The 25364-nt window shown below is 35.9% G+C and overlaps 1 protein-coding gene across 2 annotated transcripts in view; it reads left to right on the forward strand.

Moving 5' to 3' along the window:
* Positions 1–8358: 8358 nt before the first annotated feature.
* The window catches only part of LOC5578115 (protein artichoke), a 28493-nt gene continuing 11487 nt past the window's right edge, over positions 8359–25364 (forward strand). Inside the window, exon 1 of one of the 2 annotated variants that reach the window (XM_021851323.1) lies at positions 8359–9209. The gene's annotated coding sequence lies outside the window, so the exon portion shown is untranslated. The remainder of the gene's footprint in view (positions 9210–25364) is intronic. The other variant, XM_001656763.2, reaches the window with a different exon arrangement.

A 25364-nucleotide genomic window follows, 5' to 3' on the forward strand; every position in this document is an offset into this window, starting at 1 on the left:
AGGTAATATCATTAAACTAATAAAATTGAATCATTCTCAATTTTTCAAGTTTTTATCATGTTCAGTTAGATATGAAAAATTTCATTTTGTTTTCCAGATATGCGAGCTATACGACGCTAATCCAGACACATTTGCGACAGTAATTGTGCGAGCAGGGCTTCCAAGACTGCTTCCAACCGAGTTAACATATTTACGGGAATACGTGTGGGTAACTCACCCAGTTGCATATGCTTTAAATATACTTCAAAAAGAAAAGTATATGTTCTTGGGGTATTTGCTACCCACCGTGTATAGCCTGATCCGTCAGCTGGAATCCCGTAAGAAGATTAATGGCAAACCACTCAAGTACTGTCTTCCATTGCTGAACGAATTGATTCGTTCAATCAATTCCGAACGAAGGTTTGGATGTATGATGACCGATCAAGACCTAATTGTAGCCACATCGTTGATCCCCTGTTTTAAATTAGACTGGGAAGGATTGAATCAACATTCACAGAAAGATGAAATCAAAGAGCGTATTTTGAAGCAAATGGAAGCAATAGACAGTGGAACTCATCCATGTGTTCGTAATTTACCCGTTTCAAATTTCCCTCAAAACGGCGAACTTTCGCACACTATAGATGTGACACACTCCGAATCTGAAGATCCGGATGAAGAATCGTTGTTTTTCTGATTGAACCATACAACCAGTTCCAGAAACTCCACAATTTCGTCCACTGAAGAATCGGCCGAAGAAGAACTTGTACGCTTCCTCGCTGCATCAGAACAAAATATTGAAGATTGCTATGGGGATCAGAATGAAAGACCATACAGAAGATTGAAACAGCTGTTCCTGTATTACAACACAGCTCTTCCCTCAAGCGCCAGTGTTGAAAGATTGTTTTCACTAGTCGGGGGTGTTTTTCAGACTGATCGAGGCAAGTTGTCGGATGCGAGCTTAGAAAAACAATCGCTGATGTGTGCAAATATTAATATCATTCCATAATAAAACTTACTTTTTGCTTGTTACATGAACTATTATGTTTTTATTGCTCGCGCCCAGTCAGATTTTGTCTTGGTTTTTAAAGAAATCAATTTTGGTTTTGCTGAACAAATATCACTGAAAATAAATTAACGTATTAAAGAACGCTGCCGTTGACGTTAAATTAACGCTCAGCGTTATCGTTATCGTTGACTAATCGCATGAAACGATTAACGAAAGGTTCGTTAATCGTTACCAATTAACGTCAACGATTTAACGTAACGCCGTTGATCGTTGATTAACGTTAACAACCCTGAACAAGAAGCTCTTCAACACGATGCATATTGTGGGCTGTGGCGAAATATGAGTACAGAAGTTAATAAAAAAAAAATCTGCCGTAGTGAATCAAAAAGCTTTTTATATTAAATTTAGGGGAGGGATTATTAGAGTATGTTTAAAACTACAAATTGAACTTTAACACTTCACTTTTGCAAAAAAAATACTAAAATCACTTGTAAGGCGAGCAAATACCTTTAAACTCTAATATGTGCTGCTTATCTTGACAGATAGGCCTATTTCGTCTGCGACAGACTTCTTCAGTGTCGAGTGCCAAGAATAAGATCTGAAATTGTCGTAGACCTGGATGATGAGAATGTCAACGTAAAAAAAATGACTTAATTTTGTTCTGAGACTGGTTCAAATTGTTTCCCAGTTCATGTACTTATCTTAAAATAGCTAATTAGACGATTCCAAATTGGTCAAGAAACAAGACTATAATTTCCTGAAATAAGCTTCTTATTCCTGATAAGAAACCAAAAACCATTATTATGCAGTGAAACCTGTACACTGTTAAAAACGACCTCGAACCTTATTATTTGAATGTTAAAAATCAGTTTTATTGACCCAGCTTAGCGTACTAAATAGGATGGCCCAAATGGATCAAATTAAAAATATACTACTCCCAAATTTACTCATTTGAAGCCCCATATGGTACTGTTAAAGTTTAATCGGAACCCTTCAACTCTAACGTGGAGCTGACCGAGATTGAAGTTTGTATGGCGAAAATTGACTAAATATATGAGAAGAACAGTTCCGATTACATTTTCAATTATAGGTGGCGGCACTATAATCGATAATTTTTTTTCATTATTGATTCTAAGATTCTCCTCTACAACTACAACAAACCGAAAGTCTTCTTGATGAGACACTACCAAGGGAAAATGAAATTTGGTTTTGGGTTTGTAGTGTAGATATAGTTCTGTATCTCATTCTTGACAACTCATTTGTCAGTTCAGTGGGAAGGGAGTTCCAAGAGGCAACATCTCTGACAAAAAAGCAATTTCCGTATCTAGAAGGTTATGAAGCTGAAGACAACATCTTAATTTATAAATATTTCCAAAAGAACATCCAATCAGTACCGAATGCCAATGTGAACTATGCTCAAACTGCTCAAATCAAAGATGTATCTTATGCAATAATTTAAGGCTACTCTTAATTTGTTTCTCGTATTGCAACAAAAAAATCGCAATTTTTTTAAAGAAAGAGTCTATTAAACGTTTGAATAATGTAAACTCGATGGGGGCTTTGCAGCAGTACGGTTAGTGTCACCAGGCATTAAGCCGTATCGTGCTAATAAGTGCGGGTTCGATTCCCGCCTCAGGCCGGAAAACTTTTCGTGAGATTTTTTTTCTGTCTGTACTACTGTACATTGCGTGCTTCAAAGGGCATATGCCCACTGGAAGCATTAACGGCGCCAGTGTAGGGGCAATGGGGGCAATATGAGCCACCCCGGTTTTGACCTCAAAAACAGTGTTTTAATGTCTAGTGTCATTATGATCAGCTAAAGGATGCCTCAAATAGCCACCACAATAAAAACCGTGAGAATATTCGTTTGAACACTCAATATATTTACAAAAATGTACAAATTTGTCCTTCGTCATGAAAAGCTTATAATTTTGGCAGTTCTTAATTAAGCCTGTAAGACTATTATATTTATAATTCTGGTAATTTTTACCAATCCATTGAAACTTCTGATCATAATGAACAGTTCGTGAGCGAAATTAGATTTGTTCGTAAACAAAATTATTGAAAAACAATATTATTTTCAAGATGAAAGGGCGGGGCAAAATGAGCCACCTAGATTTAAGCAAAACTAACGATGTTTTGAACATAAAAATACATTGCCTAAATATATCAGATTATTTTTTTACTGCATAGTCATCTTTATGCACCATTACAAGTGGAACACTTTGCTAGAAAATACGTTGAACCAAGTATCACATTTTAGTACTAGTATAACATGGTCTGTTTACTATGTATTATGTATCTTTAAAAAATAAGCCGCTAGAATCAATAATTTCAAGCAAAGCTAATACAATTACCTTTCCAATAATGTACTCTTCACGACTAACTCTTCTCTATACTGTTTTAAATTAAAATCATTCGATTGAATGAGGTGGCTCATACTGCCCCGTAGGGTGGCTCATAATGCCCCATATGGTTGGTGACCACGTAGAAAAACATGGTTTTCCAAAAAGTTCCTGAAATAATTTGCAAGTTGATGTTAACATTAATTAGCGACGTAACATGGAAGATAACATATTATAGTACAAGTCACTTGCATTTAAACTATAATTTTTGCTGTTTTTCTATGCATTCCATGACGTTTTCCTTAGGCGGCCCATATTGCCCCGATCACCCCTATTTAAAAAAAAGGGAAGCTTCATATTTGATGACAGAAAGTTGTTTTACTGTTAAAGCCAAGACTCGTAGCTTTCTCTACACAAACCAAATTATACCCAATTACCGTAAGCAGAGCAAGTTCTCCAGAACTAAGACAAGTCGTGTCAGGTCAAAATACAAAACAAAACCAATTACCTCTCATTTCAATTTATGCCATTCTTGAATGCGCTGACATTTGTCTTAAAAGGCGCTACCGGAATGCTAATATATGTATTTGTTCGGATAGCAAAGCAGCCTTGAACGCTTTGAAGTCTAGAACTTACACATCAAGACTTGTTTGGGAGTGTTCCAAGCTACTGCAGCAGTTGTCCTATCGTAATAAGGTTAATCTATATTGTGTTCCTGGCCATTGCGGAATAGAAGGAAATGAAAAAGCTGATCAGTTAGCAAAACAAGGTTCTTCCATGCAATTTATAGGGCCTCAACCGTTCTTCGGAATGGCCTCTTGTGCTCTGAAAATGCAATTAAAGAGCTGGATGAAGGCAAAAATTAAACTAAACTGGAAGAACGCAATGGACTCTCGTCAGTCCAAACGATTCATCGAACCATACGCCTATCAAACGCTGAGGTTGTTAAACCTCAATAAACACGATCTGAGTACTTATACTGGCTTATTAACAGGCCACTGCCCCAGCAAACGTTACCTTAAAATTATAGGTAAATTGCCAGAAGATATGTGTCGTTTCTGTAAATTAGAAAGCGAAAGCACTGAACATTTGTTGTGCAAGTATGTTGCACTATACCACAAGCGTTGTAGATATTTAGATAAAGGCTTGCTAGAGCCTAATGAAATTCAGTACTATCATCCAAAACAGGTACTACATTTTATCCGAAACGTAGTACCTGATTGGGATGCACGCCAATAGCTGTGGAGATAGTTACTTCATATAGAAACATATGTCTACAGTACGGCAAATACAAATAGGATAACACCACAATAGATCAACTTAATGGTCGCAGTGGTATCATGTCCCCACAGAGGAAAAAAAAAATTACCTCTCAAAAAAGAAGACTTCTCATTGGTCGTTTTGAAAAGGTCCTACTTTCACATCGATGAGTTGGATTGCAACAGGGCATTTTGTTGCTAGCCCGGCCGTATTGCTACTTCATACATTAGAGTTATTATCAAAAGTTGGAACACTTTTCATGTATTTTTTTTTGTTTCAAATATACATAATTATATTCGATGTTAAGTTTATCGCATGTGCTCTCACAAAGCTAAAATTAAAAAAAAAACTTTATTGAGAAACTGGGTCAATTTTCACTAAAAAATATCGTTGGTTTTGAATATAAACCTGATTTTTTTTAAAGCTAACATTCTTAATTGCACTAGAATACTAGATGAATGAAGGGGGCAAGATACAACCAAGTAGTGATTATTCGTATTTGTATTTGTTCGCAAGATTTGCTTAAAAAGGATACTGGTAGCGCTGGCATTATTATCGTTAAGGTTATCGAAACAACGAGGCAGTTTTAATTGAAATGTCACGTTCCATCCTAGCTCCAGAATAAGGACTGTAAGTTAAAAACATAGCATGGGTTTTTTTTTTTCAATGTTAATCGACTGCATATTCCTTGATGACCTTCCAAAAATCCTCAACAAATTCTCATTGACGAATCTGGAAATAGATTCAATGTCATGCATAGAACAATCGAATCAAATCAGCACATCATCTCATATGTGTTTTACAATACCGTAAAACGGGGTGTCTTTGATAATCCGGGTAACTTTGATAGTGCGTAACCCACCACATACTAAACGAAATATCATAATTTCTGTTAATCAGTTAAGCAAAACGAATGCAAAACTAAAGAATACTTGTATGACACTTCATGTAAGAGCGATTTTCATTTGAATCAAGAACATTGGAGGCTTTTTATACAAATATTAGTAATTGACACAATTTTAGCATTTTCGAAACGCTTACAAACAATCTGTTCTAAGATCACTACTTGCTGCAGTTCTATTGCTTGCACTATTCAATTGGCCACTTATCTTTGACAGCCTAGTTATCATAAAACTTGAATACGATCTCAAATCTCTTACCGAAAAGCACTTTCACAGACTGGAACCATTTTTGTAATCTAAGTCATAAATTTCCATATAACGTTAAACGCCTAGAGGTATGCAATGCCCTACAAATGTTCGTTATTCATTCAATTTTGTTTGAATTATGCTCCATTATCAAAGTTACCCCATAAAAGAAACCCTACTTTCGATTATATGAAATAATATATATCCATTCAAAATAAATCTTTTGGCAATCTATCGACTGCAATCGATAGCTACGATACCAGTACTTGTTTTAAAAATATAAATTATAATTCTTTAAAACAGCATGCATAAATATTCAAGTTTTCTTCGAAAAAACTATCAAAGTTACCCCGTTTTACGGTACTTCAAAACGTTCGGTATGTCGATGATGTACATTATGAATAAAAAAAAGACCCAAAAATAGATCCCTGTGGGACGCCTGACGTAATAGGCATGAAATTAGAGAAATATCCATCAGTAAATACACTCTGGAATCCTGCGCTAAGGTATAAATACACCAATTGAACTGCGTTGGGAGAAAAAACAAAATTACTTTTGAGTTTTATGCAAAATTTTGAATGACTAATCGTATCGGAAGCTTTAGAAAAATCTAACAGAACCAAAACGATTGGCTTTCGTTTGTCCAATACTATGCCAATGCCTATTTCATCAAACACTTTCATCATCGCAGTATTTATGCTATGTTCGGATCGGTAGCCTAACTGAATGACAGTTAAATGTTATATTCAAAATAAAGATTCAAATGCTTTAGAAAGCACACATAATATGTTAACTGATCGAAGATTCTTTTTTATTGGAATGATATTTGATTTTCTTGGAGAAATTCATTAGAAAAAATATTTGAGGAATTCCACAGGAAATAATAACTTAATCTTCGGAGAAATTATCTCTGAATCTAAATTCCTACATACCTAAATTATCACGAAATTCCTAGAAAAAATATCATGAAAAAATACATACAGTAATACGAGCAGTAACACTGTCGTAATGGCGTAATGCAGAATTAAAAAAAAATGTCTGGCCTGATTCTCTTCTCTTCTGGTTCATTTTACTTCACTTAAACGCTACCAGCTCTGCAATGTGATCGACAGAGTAATTTTTAAAATAAATAAATAAACAATTAAGTCCTATTACTTGATCTGCAGATATGCAAATTGCATTCGAGCCTAGACTTAAACTTCGTTGAGAAAGCTTTTTTGTAGTTAGAAAAGTCATGTAAAGAAATCGTTAAGAATTTAAGCAAATGGATGGCATTCCACTTGTTTATCCAAATCGTTTTTGAATCTTTCTTGATCTTTTTGTTTCTCGTAAAGTCAACAAAATCACATTCTGAATGTTTGAATATTTTGTTCTAGTAATTTTACATATTAGAGTTTATTTCCAAAAAATTCGCGCATTTTTCCGGATTTATTGAAAAAATTGAGTCTATCAAATCAAATTATGCGTTTCTGAAAGTTTAACTAGAAATATTTTTGTCGAGATTTGTGGAGCCTCTAAAATGTGGGATCCCGGGGGCCATGGCCGTTTTCGCTAATACTAATGATACATATTGTTTGGTACATTTTTTGACAGATCATCAAAGTTCACTGTAGTCCGGTAATTTTGATTTTTACGCGCTGTCGAAAACTGCTTGATTACCGTAGCATTGGTAATATTATGAACTACTAATTTGTTTCGGTAAATTTGAGTGTGTAATAAGAATTCACGAGAGTCCTTGAATTACCAGTACTAACAGTCCTTGATTTTTGTCCTAGCTTCAAGTGTAGTTCGGGACTGACAAACTCCAAGTCTTTAATTATCTGTTAGGTAAAATAGATTCAATATCAGAAACTGTTGCCAGTAACAAAGACTTTGTATCGTGAATCCTTGAATTACCAGAACATATTACCCTAGCTCGACAAACAAGATGAGACTAGGGTTCGAATTGGTAGATCTCACCACGAAAAGCTGATCTACCCTCGTAACGGGTACAACATTGCTTACACCGCTCAAACTTTCACAGTAAAAGCTGGGAGGGTCCCAATAAACATTTGGATCTGAAACTTATAAATTCTACAGTTTGACGTTTAAATATAAAAAGGGCCACCTTAGTGCTAAACTTGAATGAATGACAAGGTTTGAAGTTAGATGCCGTTTAGTTTGAACCATATTGAATTAAAAAAATAGATATAGGTTGGCTTGTTGTATTTTCGTAAATTCACCTAATGTTTTCATTTAAACATCAGAAAACAATCAAATCAGAAAATATAATACGGTCCTTGAAGTGAAAAAAAAACTAGAAACAAAAACAAATAATAAACTCACGATAAGGATATATCAATTCGCCACTCAATTGCTTGCATTCATATACAACCAAAAACCATCTCATCTCATAATCGCTCTCAACGAAAACCTATTATCTACTCCTAAAGTATACTCGTACGCTCACAGTACAGGAAAAAGCTCGCCACCCTTCCACCCACTGCCATCGCTTGGCATCGATTCTCTAGGCACAAAGGAGGAGGCGGAAAAGCAACAATAGACGAACAGCTACCTCAGAAAAACACCTTCCTCTCTCAGCTGGAAAAGCTTCTGCAGTACCAAAACGTTCACCATTCAGCCCAAGACCAGTCAGTTGAGCCTCGGTTCTCCTTCGAAACGGTTGTCTTCCATTACATCTCTAGTGTTAGGGCGCGGAAAAACTTCGTGGAATTTGTACCCACCCACAGTATCGAGAGGCACCTTTAAAGATTGCAACACATTCCGTTTTGGGTGCAGTCAAGCAGTTAGTTTGTGCGGTGCAGTGTTACGAAAAAGAACCCATAACTTGTTAAATTTATTCATGACGACCATCAAACGACCTATAAGAAATGTGAAGTTTAATTTTCGCAACAATTAGTGCGCCTCAAATTGGCAGTGGCAGTATTTCGATAATTCGAATTTGAACACCCAAAACAGGTTCCTCTTCTCGGACCCAAAGTCAAGTGAAGTCGAAAGTGAAGAAAAATGACCACTCCGATGCAATGTGCGAGATTATGTGCCGTAGTTTGAAAAGAGAGTGAAAATAAGGTGGAAAATCAGCCGACCGTGTCCGTTTTTTTTTTGTGTTTGACGAAGATTTGATTATTGCTGCCAATGTGTGATTGTATGGGACAGCAAGCAGTTGTTACATACCCAAAAACATCCCAAAACGCTCAGTGGTCAGTGAAATCGTACCAATCACATTGTCGTTTAGGAGGAAATTTCGGCGTGTGAAGCTTCCAATCGGAACTAATTAACGGATGGTGGTACCAGCCAATCCGGCACTAATCGGGAATAATCGTTTTCTCGGCGAACTAGGCGGTACCGAACATAGGTGTGGTCATAAGCGTGAGGTGACTGACCAAGATGGTACAAGAAGACAGCTGAAAAATTTGGCGATTAATCGAGCGATAGATCGAAGTGAAAGTGATTTCCTATGAAACTGTACTGGTGGGTATCCATGACTGTTTGAAGATGAGCCGAGAAGACGTTGATAAGTTTCATCATGTGTTATGCAAAATCTGTCGATTACCATCTTGCATTGCTTAGGCAAAAGGGTTATTATTAGTTTTATGAGGAAGTGTGGGGTCGATAACTTTGAAACATTTTTTGTAATCTATCTATCTATCTTCTATATAAATAAAATAAAATAGTATTTATATGGCACGTGTTGGCTTGAGAACGAGCTATCTGATTTAGAAAATTCTTTCATAGTTATGTTTTTAAAGGACGACGTGTTTGTATGTATAAAAAGCACAAGATATTCACCGGGAATGTATTTTGTATGCGACCAGGGAAGTTTGCCGGAACAACTTTTCTATAAAATAAGTTTTCAATAAAATGAATGATTTCATTGAAATGAGATATAAAATTCTAATAACATTTTGTATTTGGATTGAATTAACTATTACAATGAACGCTAATTCTCATTAGCTATTAATGAGATTTTTTTAATTCTCTAAATTTTAATTCTAATTCTAATTCTCCAAAATATAATGTATAACCACAGACAAACAGACGTAACAGCTAGAACAATTATTAACTGATGAATCGCGAGTTGATAAGGTTGCAACAATGCTGCGCTTTGTGATTGTCATGACAATTTTGCTTTTGATTGTGTCCTTATCCGCAACAGTTGTGACAAACGGTTGTGAGCGAGTTTGCTTTGTTGCTTGTTTTTTTGTCTATTTCGATGATAATTTGATTCACTGTTCATATATCATAACATTAAAATAACACATTTTACGATGTTATTCTGAATGTTCATTCTTCTTATTTTAATTTCATGTTTGATACCAGATTGATGAATATATTTTAAGACAGTGGTGCAAAAACTACAAAAATATCATACATATAACAAATCAAGCAGTCAAAAAGAGGGGGACAGGGGATGGTTGACCAAATTTGTAGTTTGTCAACATTTAGTTGAGATATGGTACAAAATACATTCATACTTTCAAATTCTGATTATATTTAACCCTCTAATACCCAAATTTTTATTTTCGATCTAAATATCATTTTTAGTTATCTAAAATCGTTCTAAACACGTTTTGGGCAATGATTTATTTTTATTCGCAAATCTATGAATTTTGGTTTTTATTTTTAAAAATTTTTGTTTTTGAACATCCCTACCCTTTCATTTTATCTTGAAGCCTCCTCTAGTTACTGATTTTTGACTATAATAAAAATTCAAATTTTAACAAAACTTTTAAAAATATTAAATTTTTAATATTTTTCTGGAAATATTTTTATTTTCCGTGCAATTAACGGAAGAACAAGTTTGAATTTTTTTTAATACCACCAAGCTCTTCTTTTATGATAGGTTGATCGTAGAAAAATATAAAAGGTACGATTTTTTTATATTACACGTTAAATGAACCCCGGGCATTTGTAGGTTATATAACAATACATTTTTCCAAACAATTTTTCAAAAATACAAAAAAGTTTCAAAAGTCCTAAAAACTTTTCTTATATGCGTGTTATGAGTCAAGGTTTAAGCCAAAAATAAAATCATTTTGATTTCAGAGCTACGAAAATATACACAAAATTCCAAAGTGTACCCCGTCTAAAGGCGGGGTTGGGTATTAGAGGGTTAATCATGCTTGCGTGAACCAAACTATTTTGCCATAATCTAAATAATTACCGTAAAATGGGGTGTTAAGGGATGAAAAAAAATTCGACTCAAATTTCAAACAACTTCTAGTATGTTAATAATTGAACAAAGGATAGTCCTTCCATTCTCTCGTCGTGTATATCAAAAGCCGAATACAATTATGAGGATCCTGTGATAGATTTCTGGGATAATCATGAAAATGTGTGATTTTTGAGGGAAATGCAAAATGGGGTGTTAAGGAATTTGAGTTTCGTAAATAAAACCTTATTTTGCCAACAACAAAACAAAATCTTTAATAATAATTTTGATGATTTCATTCAATTTCATAAGTTATGTTCAACCTTAATCAGATAATACATCAATATAATTGAACTTGGAACTCCTGCAAATGCTAACCGTTTCATTTTAACTGCTAAATCTTTCATAGTTATTAATTCTATTTGGAAACCATCCAACCAATACATCGTAAATTGTCTTGAAATGATTTTTTTACTTGAATGCAGTTCACGAATCCTATAAGCTATGCAGAGCAACTGTATAAATAATCTATAACATAAGGATAATTTCAACAAGCTTTTAGTTTTAATAGGGGAAATGGCAAATTTGCCCTGTAATTAAAACACTACACTGAACAAAGTATTTGCATGCAACACCCAGTGGCAAGGTCGAAAAAATACTGAAGAGTAAAGATGTTCCAGTATGGAGCGGAAATCTAACGCTCACTCTATAACACAATGCTTTTAGTGCCCAACGAGGCCGCAAAGTTTCTTAAAAAGAGCTCAGAAATAACAGAGTCTATATAGAGAGAGTTGTGCGAAGAGGCTTCTTTGAATGATGGGTCTTCTTCGTCTTCAAAAATTGCCCCTCTTTGTTTTGCTGGTCTGCTAGATAGGTGGACGATTTAACAGTTCGATAGGTAGATTTGGTTTCACTCTTCGCGCAACTCTTTATTTATAGACTCATTTATAGACTTATAGAGAAATGACAAAATATTATTATTGTTCACCACTAAAAGGATCAATGACTTCAAAACCATATCCAAATAAAATAATCATCCAAACTTTCCATTGTGTGATCGAACAAGTTTTGGAAATAGTATCAAGTAAAATCCCATATTTATTTTAATACGTTGTTATAAAGATTTCCCTACCAGTTTTAACAATTTTCGAGATAAGACCTTTTGGTGATATTCAGTAATAAACAAAATAGACCCCTTAACTTTTACAATGCAGTTTTACTGCACGGAACAAGTCAAAAGTATATTGGAATATATTACGGCATAAATCGAATGAGTTTAGTAACTTGGAAAAAGTAGAAAAGATAATCCCCTAACACCCCATTTATTTTCAAAAAGAGACTTTTTCCATGAGAAATATTAAAAGTCGAAATCTATATATAATTTTCAAAAGTTTTTGTCTGTGTTGTGATCTCAATTAAATATACTTACGTTCTAAGTAACTCACATATTTTTATTAATATTGTTTTTTTTTTTGTTTTTGAATCGTGACCTAAAGTAATCAATCATTTTCTTCATAAATGAGTCCAATGTCACACAAACTGACAATACAGTACAATGTCATTAACATGGAGGGAGCATAATCTCAACGCACGAACATTGTGTGGCATTGAAAGTATACTAAATGTGGTTTTTTTGTATGCCACAATAATATGACAAAGAAAGAGCTTCAAATTTTTGTTAAAAAATGTAATCTTGATTTCAAAATGTAATCTTAGATTTCAATATTGATTCAAATACTTAGAGCTACATTGTGACATAAAAATAGTATTGATCGACTCACTAGTTATTTTATTATAAACATTTGAATATATAACTTTCCTTAAATGAGCGGAATCTGGTACTTTCAAAACATAACGTCGCAAAATACGACAACATTTAGATTTAGGGCACTGAAAAACGATTTACGTTTCAACACCGTGTATAGGTCCTCCATAACACTGCGGAACACGGTTTTGTCTCAAGCATCAAAATACCGCTATTTACTTAATTAAGGAGTGCTTAATCCATTGCCGTTTTAAAAAATAACCCAGCACGTCTAGTTTTTGAGATATTGGCGGTTGAAAATGCAAAATTTTACTATTTCAGCCAACTTGCATGCAAGTTTGCCAGCTTGTAAGGCAATTTATTTGCTTAATTTGCCACAGAATTTAAACTTTATGTGTATAACAATACTTATCAGCAAAGTTCATAATGCTATCGATGCTCAAAAGTTATTTTTTGGTGTTTAAGAAGAGTAGTGTGTTTTGCCATATAAGAGAAACAAAAAGTTTTGTATGGAGACTGCAAGCATGTCGAAAAAATCGGTTTATTCTAAATTTTATCGTGCAATTTCAACCAAATTATATCTAAAATGGAATTTGAAGTCGTATTCAGTGCCGTAGCGTGCGGTTGGCCAGGTTGGCACCCGCCAAGGGCGCAAGCGATCAGGGGGGGCGCCAAAATGCATGACGCTTTGGTCAATGTTTTGGAAATGCATATAAAGTAACGGCATCTTTAAATTCAATGTTTAAAAACATGATCATTACAAGTTCTGAAATTTCTGAATATATTATAACAAAATAATTGTAAGCATCCCACAATATGTTGAAGGATTCTTTAATTGAATCATTGTCGAAATTCAACCTATCTGTAACTTTTAAATCAATAGTTTTCATACAACTATTTCAATAGTTATAAAAAATGGTGGTAATTTTTCATTCGTCACAGAAAAATTAAAAGAATCGGTTGAGAAACGGCGGAGACAGTTTGACCATTTTTAATTAATTAATTAATTCGATTTCATTCCTCCTTGAACGCCTCGAGTACCAATGCAATGCAACCCAGCAATTCACCAACCAACAGATGGTTTCACTCCAATTCCTGCCAATATCAGCATGGCTCATTCCCGGTAAGAGATCTCATCTGCGTCAATTGACATGCAAAATCATGGCAATCGGCAGAAAGCCAAGCATCTTGATTGCCTCTTCGGTCGCTTTACGGTTTACCCTATTAGATACGCCTTGTGACAGTTTTGATTCTGTGCCATCTGCTACCCTCTGATGTGTGCGTTTACCATTTCGACGACATAAACATCAACCCACGTGGAAATGATTTGAATTTGAAGAAAGTACTCCCGCCATCGTCAACGCAGAGGTAACGACTGGATTATGATGCGAAACAATTTTGTCCATGGGAATGTGGGGCACCAATGCGTTGGATGGAAGAAGCAATTTTCCTTAACGACAATATTAATGTTTAAATTTATTTACGGTTTTCTAAAGTGTACGCAACGTTGATAATACAAATGCAAACGGTGAGTTGCACGCAATGATAATTCGTAAACGTTCGTGTTAATTAGATTGCGACAAAGTGGACATTGTGAGTTAAACTGTTAAATATTAATCTACCTGCCTGTTCACTTTTCCACTCGTTTGGAAAAGCGATGACTTCGTTTCAGCAAACACACGTGGACTATAATCTTAATAACTTTAAATGAATTCAAACGTTGCACAAAACCTCATAGCTAACCATAACATTGATTTCCCTTTAACGGTTTGGCTGCGTCCACTACCGGTCCTAAGCTATACTGCGGGCCACCTCGGGTGGAGATTTCGTCATATCCTCAAATCCATCATATCCAATGCAAACTCACAATACCCCATGGACGTGGGCGTAGCCAGTGGGGGAATTTTTCGAAGACTGTCTACAGCGTGCTTATTGAGAAAATGATTATGTCTAAAAGGTTCCTTTAAGCAAAACTACTCTTCTTTTTCTTCTTGGCATTACGTTCTCACTAGGACAAAGCCTGCTTCTCTGGTTAGTGTTCAATGAGCACTTTCACAGTTATTAACTGAGAGCTTTCTTTGCCAAAGTTTCCATTTTTACATTCGTATCTCGTGTGGCAGGTACGATGCCCAGGTAAGTCAAGGAAATATGCATTACGAAAAGATCCTGGACCGACCGGGAATTGAACCCTGAAACCTTCAACATAGCTTTGCTTTGTAGCCGCGGACTTTAACTATTCGCTAACTATTGCTTACTGGAACGCAGGAGGATTTTTTCTGGTGTTCTCCGTAGGAGGATCCGACATCCTAGCAACGCCCATGCCAATGCAGCAACGCGATTCGAAACAAAAGGAAAAACCTACGAAAATCATAACCACACCATAACCGACCGTCGCACAGCCAATACAAAGCACCATCCGCGTGCAGAATAAATCAAAATTCGATTGCAAAACTGAAGACATCATCATCGTCGTCATCGTCGCCGCGGCGTTGTTATACTTGAAGGCACATCCTCGCGTCTTCGGTTTTGGCAGTCACCTTTTAGTCGCATGGTGAAGCCCAGTGTAAGATTATGTAAAACCGCCGGCTTTATCGAAGTCATCTTCTGCGATGAATCCGCATCGACGACGCCGTGCGTTGTTGGTAGCAAAATAAAAGTAGATCGTTCAACAGTGAGGCAGCAGCAGCAGCAGAAACGCTATATCTAGTACGAAAGGGGTAGCAGCTAAACTCATTTTGAGAGCTTCACGCTTCAGGAACTGCGAAGAAATAAACCTTCGGCTGGGGCAACATGTAAGTGGGACATTGACGCAGAAGATTGCGCGAGAGTCGAAGTGCTGCCGCGAAGACAGTATTTCTGGTAGAAGTGTGCAGCCTGACACACATCAGGGTAGCAATTTTCTACACGCGACCTGTATCTGGTAGATCATTTTGCAATATGTAGTTGGCTGAAGTGCCTCTTATGATTTTTTAAAGGTATTCAGGTAGAGGATATATTTTTTTTATTTTTCGAAAAATTGACATTCAAACGATGCACGCTTCGATATAGCACTTACACAACAAGATTTCGATAAGGCAAAAGTTCGCTGACTGAAACTCAAAATATCGATAATGTTATGACAGGCATACTTTATACCAGCCATAAACCTATGTTTGTATAAACATACACCTTAATTTCTCATCAAAAAATAACCTGTGGGGACCTGCCTACGGCAGAAAATCCCTTCAATAAAAAGTAATTCAATTCAAATTCAAATTAAAACAAAATAACCCAAAATAGAATTAATTGCAATATACCAGAAAATAGCTGTTTCCGCAAAACTATGGAAAACCTTCAAATTTATGATTTTTTTTTCGCAAATTTCGCTAAACTTTAAAGATAATATGTGGATTTTATGCAATCTACATTTTTTTTTCCACTGCTCTTCTACGCCTACTTGTCTTATGTTATATGTAAACCTTAAGAACCGCGAGACAAATATGCGTAGAACGGCAGTACATGGCTCGAACTTTTGCCCCATATGGGCAAAAAATGGTTTCCAAGTATTTATGCAATAACTAATAGAGTAAGGTGGGGCAAAAGTTCGACCTTAGTGGTATAATCCAGGAAAACAATAGCAAATGAAACAAAACAAATACTATAAAGTGAACCTTCAACATATTGGCTATGATTTTGCTGAACAAACTTGTGTCAAAATGTTTACCCATTTTTAGTTATAACAGTTTCAAAATTGATTATCTAAAAGGAACTTTTGCCCCACCGGTGGGGCAAGAGTTCGAATCTAGTGTGGGGCAAAAGTTCGCTGGCTAAAACACAATATATCGATACTTTTATGCCAGGCATACTTTATATCAGCCGTAATTTCATGTTTGCCGAAAAATACACTCTAAATTTTCATCAAAAAATTGCCCATAACAGGGTTAATTGTAATATGCCCAAAAATAGCAGTTTTTCGCAAAACTAAGGGGGATTGTAAAATTTTGGTAACATTTTTCGCACGATCAGGCAAATTTTGCTTAATTTGAAATAATATGTGGATTTTAGGCAATTTACAATTTTTTTTATCTTTGTTTGGTTCCATGCAACGAAAGTTTGACCAAAAATTACATTATTCACGTCGAAAAACAACAAATAGCCATAACTTTTCCAAATCTCAATCGATTTTTATAATATTTGGAGTGAAAGTCTCTTACTTAAATAGGATTCGAACTACCATGACATTTATAATTTTTGGTTTGAATGGAGTTAGAAATCTTAAAAAGAAACTCTTGCCCCACTCGAACTTTTGCCCCACTTTACTCTACACCTCAAAGCATCCTTATGGAAGGGCTAGAAACGCACTTACAAAAAAATATGCTATTTTTATTCTGTTCCATGCAAGAGAAGTTCGACCGAATATTACAATTTTTACGTCTAAATACAACAAATAGTAATAACTTTTCCAATCGATTTATATAATATTTGGAGTAAAAGTTTCTTACCTGAATAGCATTCAAATCACCATGAAATTTGTAACATTTGTTTTGAATTTAGCTACAAATCTCAAAAAGAAATTTTTAACCCACTCAAACTTTTACCCCACTGAATTGAAATCTCATCGAGACTATGAGCAATTCTCGCTGAAACCAGGCCGCTATAGCACCATCGGACATTCGTTAGAATTTCAATTTTATGTCACTGTTTGCGGCAATGGGGGCAAAATGAACATGCGTGGCAATATTGGCCACCCCAGATTTTACCTCAAAACAGTTTTTTAATGTCTAGTGTCATTATGATATGCTAGAGGATGCTTCAAATAGCCACCATCGTTTCAACACTTGAAATATTGACAAAAATGTACACATTTGACTCTTGTCATAAAAAGCTTATAATTTTGGCAGTTTTCAGTTAAAACTATAAGACAAGTATATTAATTATTCTAGTAAATTTTACCAATCCACTGATTCTTCTGATCATTTTGTGCGCGAAATCAGATTTGTTGATAAACAAAATAATGGAAAATATAATATTAGTTGAAGTTGAACATTAAAATGCGTTGCCTAAATATACTAGATTATTTTTTTACTGCATGGTCTGTTTGCTATGTACCGTTTTGAATCATATTACGGACACTTAAGGCCTCAAGGAAGTATAACTCAGCATAGGGCATACAAAGTAAATCGTTCTGTATGATTCCTCACCGTTAACGGGCGTCGGAAATCCTTAAATTTCCAATAGTGTGTGAAGAATACGGTTCCGCAACTTGAATTTTAGATAAATCGATCATATTCTGGACACTTTGATTTGAATTCCGGGTAGCTCATGGAAATCATTGATAAAAAAAGTCAAATCAACAAGTGAAATCGTTAAACCACTAAAAAGCCGTCTTAGGCAGTTGGATATTATAAATTTGCATAGATATTTAGATATTTTAGCTTATTAAAACAAACACGGGTAGAAATCAGAATCTAAAATCATGATTATGCACCCGGATATCATGACTCCAGTGTGTTTTTGAAAATACACCATGATTTGGACTCACGATATCATGAGTCAGATTGTCGTAATGTGGCACAAGTTGCAGCTGAGTGCTCGAAATCATACATCGAATGCTCGAGAATCATGATTCGCGCATCCATTTCGGATCTATTTATATTTCTGTCAGCCGACCCGATAAAATGAAAAGATGAATTTTGAAGAGCAAGATTCGAACCAAGAACCTTCTGATTGAGAGCCACGTACTTTACCACAGTACCAATCTATCGTGAAGAATGATGGGTGATCGATGCGAATGACTTGAAGCAAAGTGCACCGCTTTGTATTGTCGCTCTGGATGTTGCGTTCATGAAGAATCATGATTATGATTATGACTCCAGGGATCATGATTTGTAGTCCTGATATCATGGCCAAACCAATTTATGATTTTCATGACTTGTAAATCATGGTGTGGGAATCAGATTTTTATCCGCGAACCTAAACAGTATGAACATTCGAACGGCAAAAGGTGAAACATTTCGTGTGAAATGTTTCCCATACAAAGAAGAGTGTCCGGAATTTAAAGCTGTCCGTGATATGAATCAAAACGGTATTTGTACAATACTGTATACTGTGATACTGTAATACTGTGAATAAAGTACGCATTGGCCGTTTTTCATAGAAAATGGTAAGGTTTGGAGGCCTGGAACTCGACTTCTAGTGCTCCGATCAACTTGTGATTTAAACCACAGCTCAGAAATAACTTGAATTTCATTCATCCCAAAATTCACAATACAGTAATGACCCGATTTTTAATAATTATCCAAGAAACGGATCAATATTACCTTGGATTACGGTACATAGAAAATAGAAGTGAAAACCATTGTTTATATTAACAAAATCATAGAACTAAATCGGGATATTACTGTATTTCAAAATGAACTTTTCGGTCATTGCAAATATTAAATTTTGCAAAAACGACATATCTCACATTTTAAAATATTTTGAAAACAAGCTGTTTTACGGGAAAATTTTAATATTTATCTTATTAAATTGATTATATTTGGCGAAGAGTACACTGCTCTAAATAGGTTCATTTAAAAATTATTGTTATTCACAATATTGTCATTTTTGTCAAAATTGGAGATTCACGATGCTCAAAAAGTTGCTACTGTAAACTTCTAACTGGGCAAATTTCAAGTTATTTACAAGCTATCGTGGAAATATCAGGTCAATCGAAGCACTAAAAGCCGAGATCCAGGCCTCCAAACTTGACCATTTTGTATAGGAAAACAGCCAATGCGTACCAGTGTCGTAAAAATTCAGCCGAATGATTCCCGATCAGTGCGAAAACGAACAAAAACAAACTCCGTTAGCACGAAGCCAATCTGATTATGAGAGCGAATGCGAAGAGAAAGAGAGTGGGTGCAGCACACGCACACATTTAGTTTCTCCCACTGTTGATGTCATTTTAATATTCAATTTCACCTATGTTACTGGTGTAAGAAAAAGGCAATCACCTCCAGTTGATGAATCTTGATTGTCTTTCAGTAGGGGGATGAGAATCAGTGTAGAAAAAGTAATTGGAAAACTGAGTGCATGTTCTACACGGAGCCGCAAATCAACCCAACTTTGACTTCTTTTGACGCAATTCGGCTCTTCCGTGGGATAACCCAAATTTGGGTTAACTGATATATTTATTAGGTTGCTTCCATTAGGTTGTTTCAATTTGACAGCGGCAACTACCATAACATAGTAGTGTAGCGTTAGTAGTGTTTGATCCTTTGATCTTGTCGCTAGCTCTTGTGGGGCGAGCGACGAACACTTGTTCGGCGTTCAATGCTTTTATCGAGTAATATCGCGAATCCGGTTAGGCGTATTCATTTCAAATTATATATTAATCGTTTACAAAAACGAATCCTTTACCCAAAACTTTCCCATATCCAAACTCACAGTGTCTACATGTGGAAGTGCAGAGGACTCCTCGGCTTCCATAAAGCAAGTAACATGTCAACATTTCCCTCCCCATGCATTCGTACGCAGCCGGCGCCGTTATTGTTTGTTATAATAATGAGCACCAGTACTTACACATTGAGGATGCTACTGATCCCGAGTAGAATCTGTTGGTTCCCTGTGTAAGTACAGCTGTTCTTGCAATAACGGAGTAGCATCTGCGTGCGGTCAATCATGCTCATGCTCATACTACCGAAAAGTAACATACATCGTTTCAGCAAAAATACTCCATAGATTGAAATAGTTTTTAATCATGTTTACTATCAAAACAAAGATATCGAAGCGTAACAAAATTATGTTAAGGTCCATACTCCAATTGCAACATACCTAACAAATCTTGTCAGCATGTCTATATTTCATGTTAATCGTACTGTAAAATCATAACATTTCATCTTTAATCAGAAGAAAGTGAAAACCTACTCTACACTGTGAAAGATCCTATAAAAGCTTCCAGACCTGAGCCGAAGTAGGTACCAAACTTACGATGACCGAGCGCAAAAGGGAAAATGCGTTGATTTAATGGTCAGTTGGGCCAACAAATTTTTCATTATGCTTATCGTTATATAATCCCACATCCGTACGGTTTGTCCGAATCGCTTCGTGTGTAGCGACTTCCGACTGTAAGTTGAACCTTAGTCAACCAGCAGGTGGGTGGGAACGGGAAGAGGAACGAACACGGCTTCTGGTGAATCCATCACAGCACCAAAGTAGAGACCACACCAGGGCATTTAACCTTGAGGTTTCGGTATGGAAATCGACGCACCATGCAGCCAGCGAAGCAGGGCAACAAGCTAAAACCGAGGTGGCGAACACGCTTCTGAGGTCTTCCAAATCGGACAAGCAGATTTTATCCGGCGCAACGCTTGGAGGTTACGCAAGAACAATGCATCATTGGTCATTTTTCACCCGGTCATTGGACCAAAACAAACAGAATCCGCGCTGGGTGCTTGCCACTTATTGGGTGGTATCCGGTGGCGAGTACCGAAGTCGCATCGATATGACCAGATGCCGGTACGGCAAATGGAAGAAAAAAGTGAATCAATTAAAGAAGTTTGAATAGCGAAGTCTCTGCTGGAGAATAATCCGCTCGCTCAAGCGTGAATCCTTGATCTATCGTTGTCGTTCAATAGCGGAATTCGCTTACGTATTGAAAGAGCTGCTCCGAAGGTAGATATCTACTGAGTGCTTTGAGCAAGTGTAAATTCTTCTCTGTAGCTTCTGTAGCTCACAACACCTCGCAATTTTAACCTTAAGAAGATCTCGATTTTGGTATCTAACTTAGCGTATGCATTGAACAGCGAGCAAGAGATGGAGCAAGAGTTCGAATCTAGTTCGAGTTCAAAGGGCCATAGAGGACTTGCAATGGTTTCACAAAAAAAATGCTTTTCTTCGAAATTCTACATTTTCTTAAGAATTTTGCATTGTGATTGATGGAAAACTTACTGATGCAATTTTCTCGTTACACTTTTTTTTCAATAGATTGAATCAGGGTAAAACTTTTGACAGCTACTGATTGTTATCATTTGGACATGAAAACGTCATAGTTTGAATACACTGAAAAAATGTGTTTTAGTATAATCCTGGAATACTAAAATCTTAATATCATCATTCGTTTTTGGAAAAATTCAAACTGTCCGGGCATAGAGGCTGTCGGGCCATAGAGGACTCTCCCCTAATACATGCAATGTAATGCATCTTTATGATAGGCTTAGCATCGGCTTTATATAAATAATCATAAAAGATTTTATTTTCATTTTGCTCAAGGCAACGAAAGTTCGACCGGAAAAAATACAATTTTTAAGTCTAAGAACAACAAATAGCCAAAACTCAATCGCTTTCTATGATATTCGCTGACTAAAACACGATTCCACGACAGACGTGCAGTATTCTTTGTCGATGCGCATTTAGCATTTTATCAAACACCAGCAAAGAGAGAAAGTAATTCTAATTTCCTTAGCAGGTATTTTCGTTTTCTTTATATTGTGTGACTAAGCTTGCTGCAATCGGGCCCTTTATTCAAAAGTTTTGACGCACAGAAGCAAAACGGCATTATAAAAGAGGATATGCAACCGAGCGTGGCGTGATGCTTACCGGTCGGTGGCGATGTTTCGCTTAATATAGGAAAGACTCCGATGCGATGCAAAGTGGGAGAGTAGCGACTGATAGAACTAGGTTACACAGGTGCAATGCCCTATTGTTATAAATGCAGTATAGATATATTTGGAAAATGGAGCGAGAGCATCTGAAATAAAAGTGCAAGTACCCTTGAATTTAAAACAGGATTTTTTGCCGGGTTTCCAACGGAAATTTTGCAAGCATAATAATGAATATTACTATTTTCTTTATTTGCCTCACTTTTCTTGGATGTGAACACGTTATACAATGACCCCACAGTTATGGATCAAATAGTGTGGAGTCCAACCTATAAAATTCAATAAAACAACAAGGAAAACGTAAAATTGTGATTTAAAAGCACGAATTGAATCGTTTCAAATTTTAACTTCGGTTAGTAAACTATTTTAGGTGTAATATTTACTTAGGATTGCATAAAAATTAAAAATTGTATCGGTTTCTGAAAACCATATTATGGATCAATTTTCACATTATGGATCAAGAGATTTGTTGGATTTTTTCAACTAAATGCATCTATATTGCATGACTTGGAGAAAGTTAACAATGTGTCACATATTAATGCAAAAATAGCAGTGTTAGAGCTAGAAATAAGAAGTCAATTCCCTTTTTTGTGATACTGCATTATAGTAACTGACCCCTAGGCCCCCTCAAACTTTTAAAGCGCGGAATGAATCTCAGAAATATTGTAACCTAAAATTTGTTAGCGCACAATCATGTCAACTAATTTCAACAATTTCGTAAAATCAAACGATTCTATAACATTCCCCAGAAAACCATTCCCCCGAAACCCATTCCCCAGAATTCCATTCCCCAGAATGTACCATTCCCCAGAATTTCACTCCCCAGAATGAACCATTCCCCAGAAAACCATTTCCCAGAATTCGGTTCCCAGAATGGACCATTCCCCAGAAAATTATATACCTACTTTAAAGTTTTGAAATAATCTATTTAAAAAACTTGAAAATTAAACTCCATACAAAGTTGTTTGCAAGTACGTGAGAAGATTAGCATTGGTGCTGCTAATTATGAACACTTTACGCATAATTCAAATTTCATTTGCAAATGAACTATCACAGTAGTTTCACTTTCATTGGCACTTATGAAGACTGATAGATCAGTCTATGGGGAAACACAATATCCAATATTTATTTAAAAGAATATACAACTCATCACTACTCTGCACAAAATAGAGCTACACCCTTCTTTTGGTATAATAGTTTCCAAATGTATAATTTCACATGTACGTTCAATTTTTATCAAATGTAGTGATGTATGCAGCTTTTCAGCAATGTTTTAAGAAGGTGCATCATCTCTTACTTTTTAGGGCTTAAACTCGGCAGAATAAAAACTTACTATTCTGCACATTAAAATGATACGCCCTTCTTTGCGTCAAGTCTAATTTACAAATGACTTGTTTAATTTTGCACAAAATAGTGATACACCATTCTTTCAGTCTTATCCTGTTGACGATATAGACAAAATTTTCCGTAAGATACCAAATGGCAAGAAGGCATTTGGCATGATTGATCAAATGATCAAGGACCATTTGATATAATGATCATTTGGCCAATGACCATTTGGCATGACATGAAGGACATCCTTTTTGAAAAGAAGGAGCATAAGTATGGCTGGATGGCAAATGGCTTTATACCAAATCATTTTATGCCAAGTGACCTTATGCTATATTGGTTCTCAATCGATATATTTTGCTTATATCATTAATGAGATAATACTGAAAGAAGGGTGCATCACTATATATGCAAAAATAAACATATAGTCTGTATATTTTATGGGAATGTATTAAAAGAAGGGTGTATTATTATAATATGCAAAATACTCATGAATAGGGGGATTAGGGGCATATTGGACACATTAGGTAAATGCTTATTTTACATAGAATGGAAATATGTTTCTTTGCTCTAAAATTAAATCCACCGCTTCCTCCGCTTTGCTTATAAACTAATTTGAAGCTGAGAAAAAAAATATAGTAGAATTTTAGAGGACAAATGAAGCAAAGCGTAAAATTTTATACCGTCAAAACGTTCATATACAATACAGATTTCGTACATGCATATTCCCAGAGAGTAAGGGGGTGTCCATTTCGCCCCGTGTGTTCATTATGTCCCTAACCCTCCTACCTACATATTTGTTTTGTCACATCAGACCTTAGCCTGTCACATAAGTGATTCTTCTTCCTCTTCACGTCCCAACTGGGACAGAGCCTGCTTCTCAGTTAAGTGTTCTTATGAGCACTTCCACAGTTATTAGCTGAGAGCTTACTATGCCAATGACCATTTTTGCAAGCGTATATCGTGTGGCAGGTACGAAGATACTCTATGCCCTGGGAAGTCGAGAAAATTTCCAACCCGAAAAGATCCTCGACCGGTGGGATTCGAATCCACGACCCTCATCTTGGTCTTGCTGAATAGCTGCGCGTTTACCGCTACGGCTATCTGGGCCCCCACATAAGTGACTCACGCAAAGCAATAATTAAAAAAAGAAAAACATGGATAGTCATATAGCTTTCTGGGGAATGGTGCTTTCGGGGGAACGATTTTCTGGGGAATGGTTCATTCTGGGAACCGAATTCTGGGGAATGGTTTTCTGGGGAATGTTATAGAATCAATCAAACAATAGAGTAAAGTGGGGCAAGAGTTTTTTTTAAGATTTCTAGCTCAATTCAAAACGAAACTTATAAATATCATGGTGGTTCGAATGCTGTTCAAGTAAGAGACTTTCACTCAAAATATCATAAAAATCGAATGAGATTTGGAAGAATTATGGCTATTTGTCGTTTTTCGACGTAAATATTGTAATATTTGGTCAAACTTTCGATGCATTGAACCAAATGTAGATAAAATAATTTTCAATATTTTATGTAAGGGCGTTTCTAGGCCTATCATAAGGATGCTTTGACGTGTATTAGTTTTTGCATAAATGCTTGGAAACAATTTTTGGCCCATAGCGGGGCAAAAGTTCGAATCTGCGGTGCAAAAGTTCGACTCATGTATAAACTCATGAAAAATTTTTCAAATTGCCTGAAATCCATATATTATCATCAAATTTAGCAAAATTTGCTTGATCGTTTGAAAAATGTCACAAACCTGTT

This window comes from Aedes aegypti, chromosome 3 (genome assembly GCF_002204515.2).
Source record: "Aedes aegypti strain LVP_AGWG chromosome 3, AaegL5.0 Primary Assembly, whole genome shotgun sequence".
NCBI lineage: Eukaryota > Metazoa > Arthropoda > Insecta > Diptera > Culicidae > Aedes > Aedes aegypti.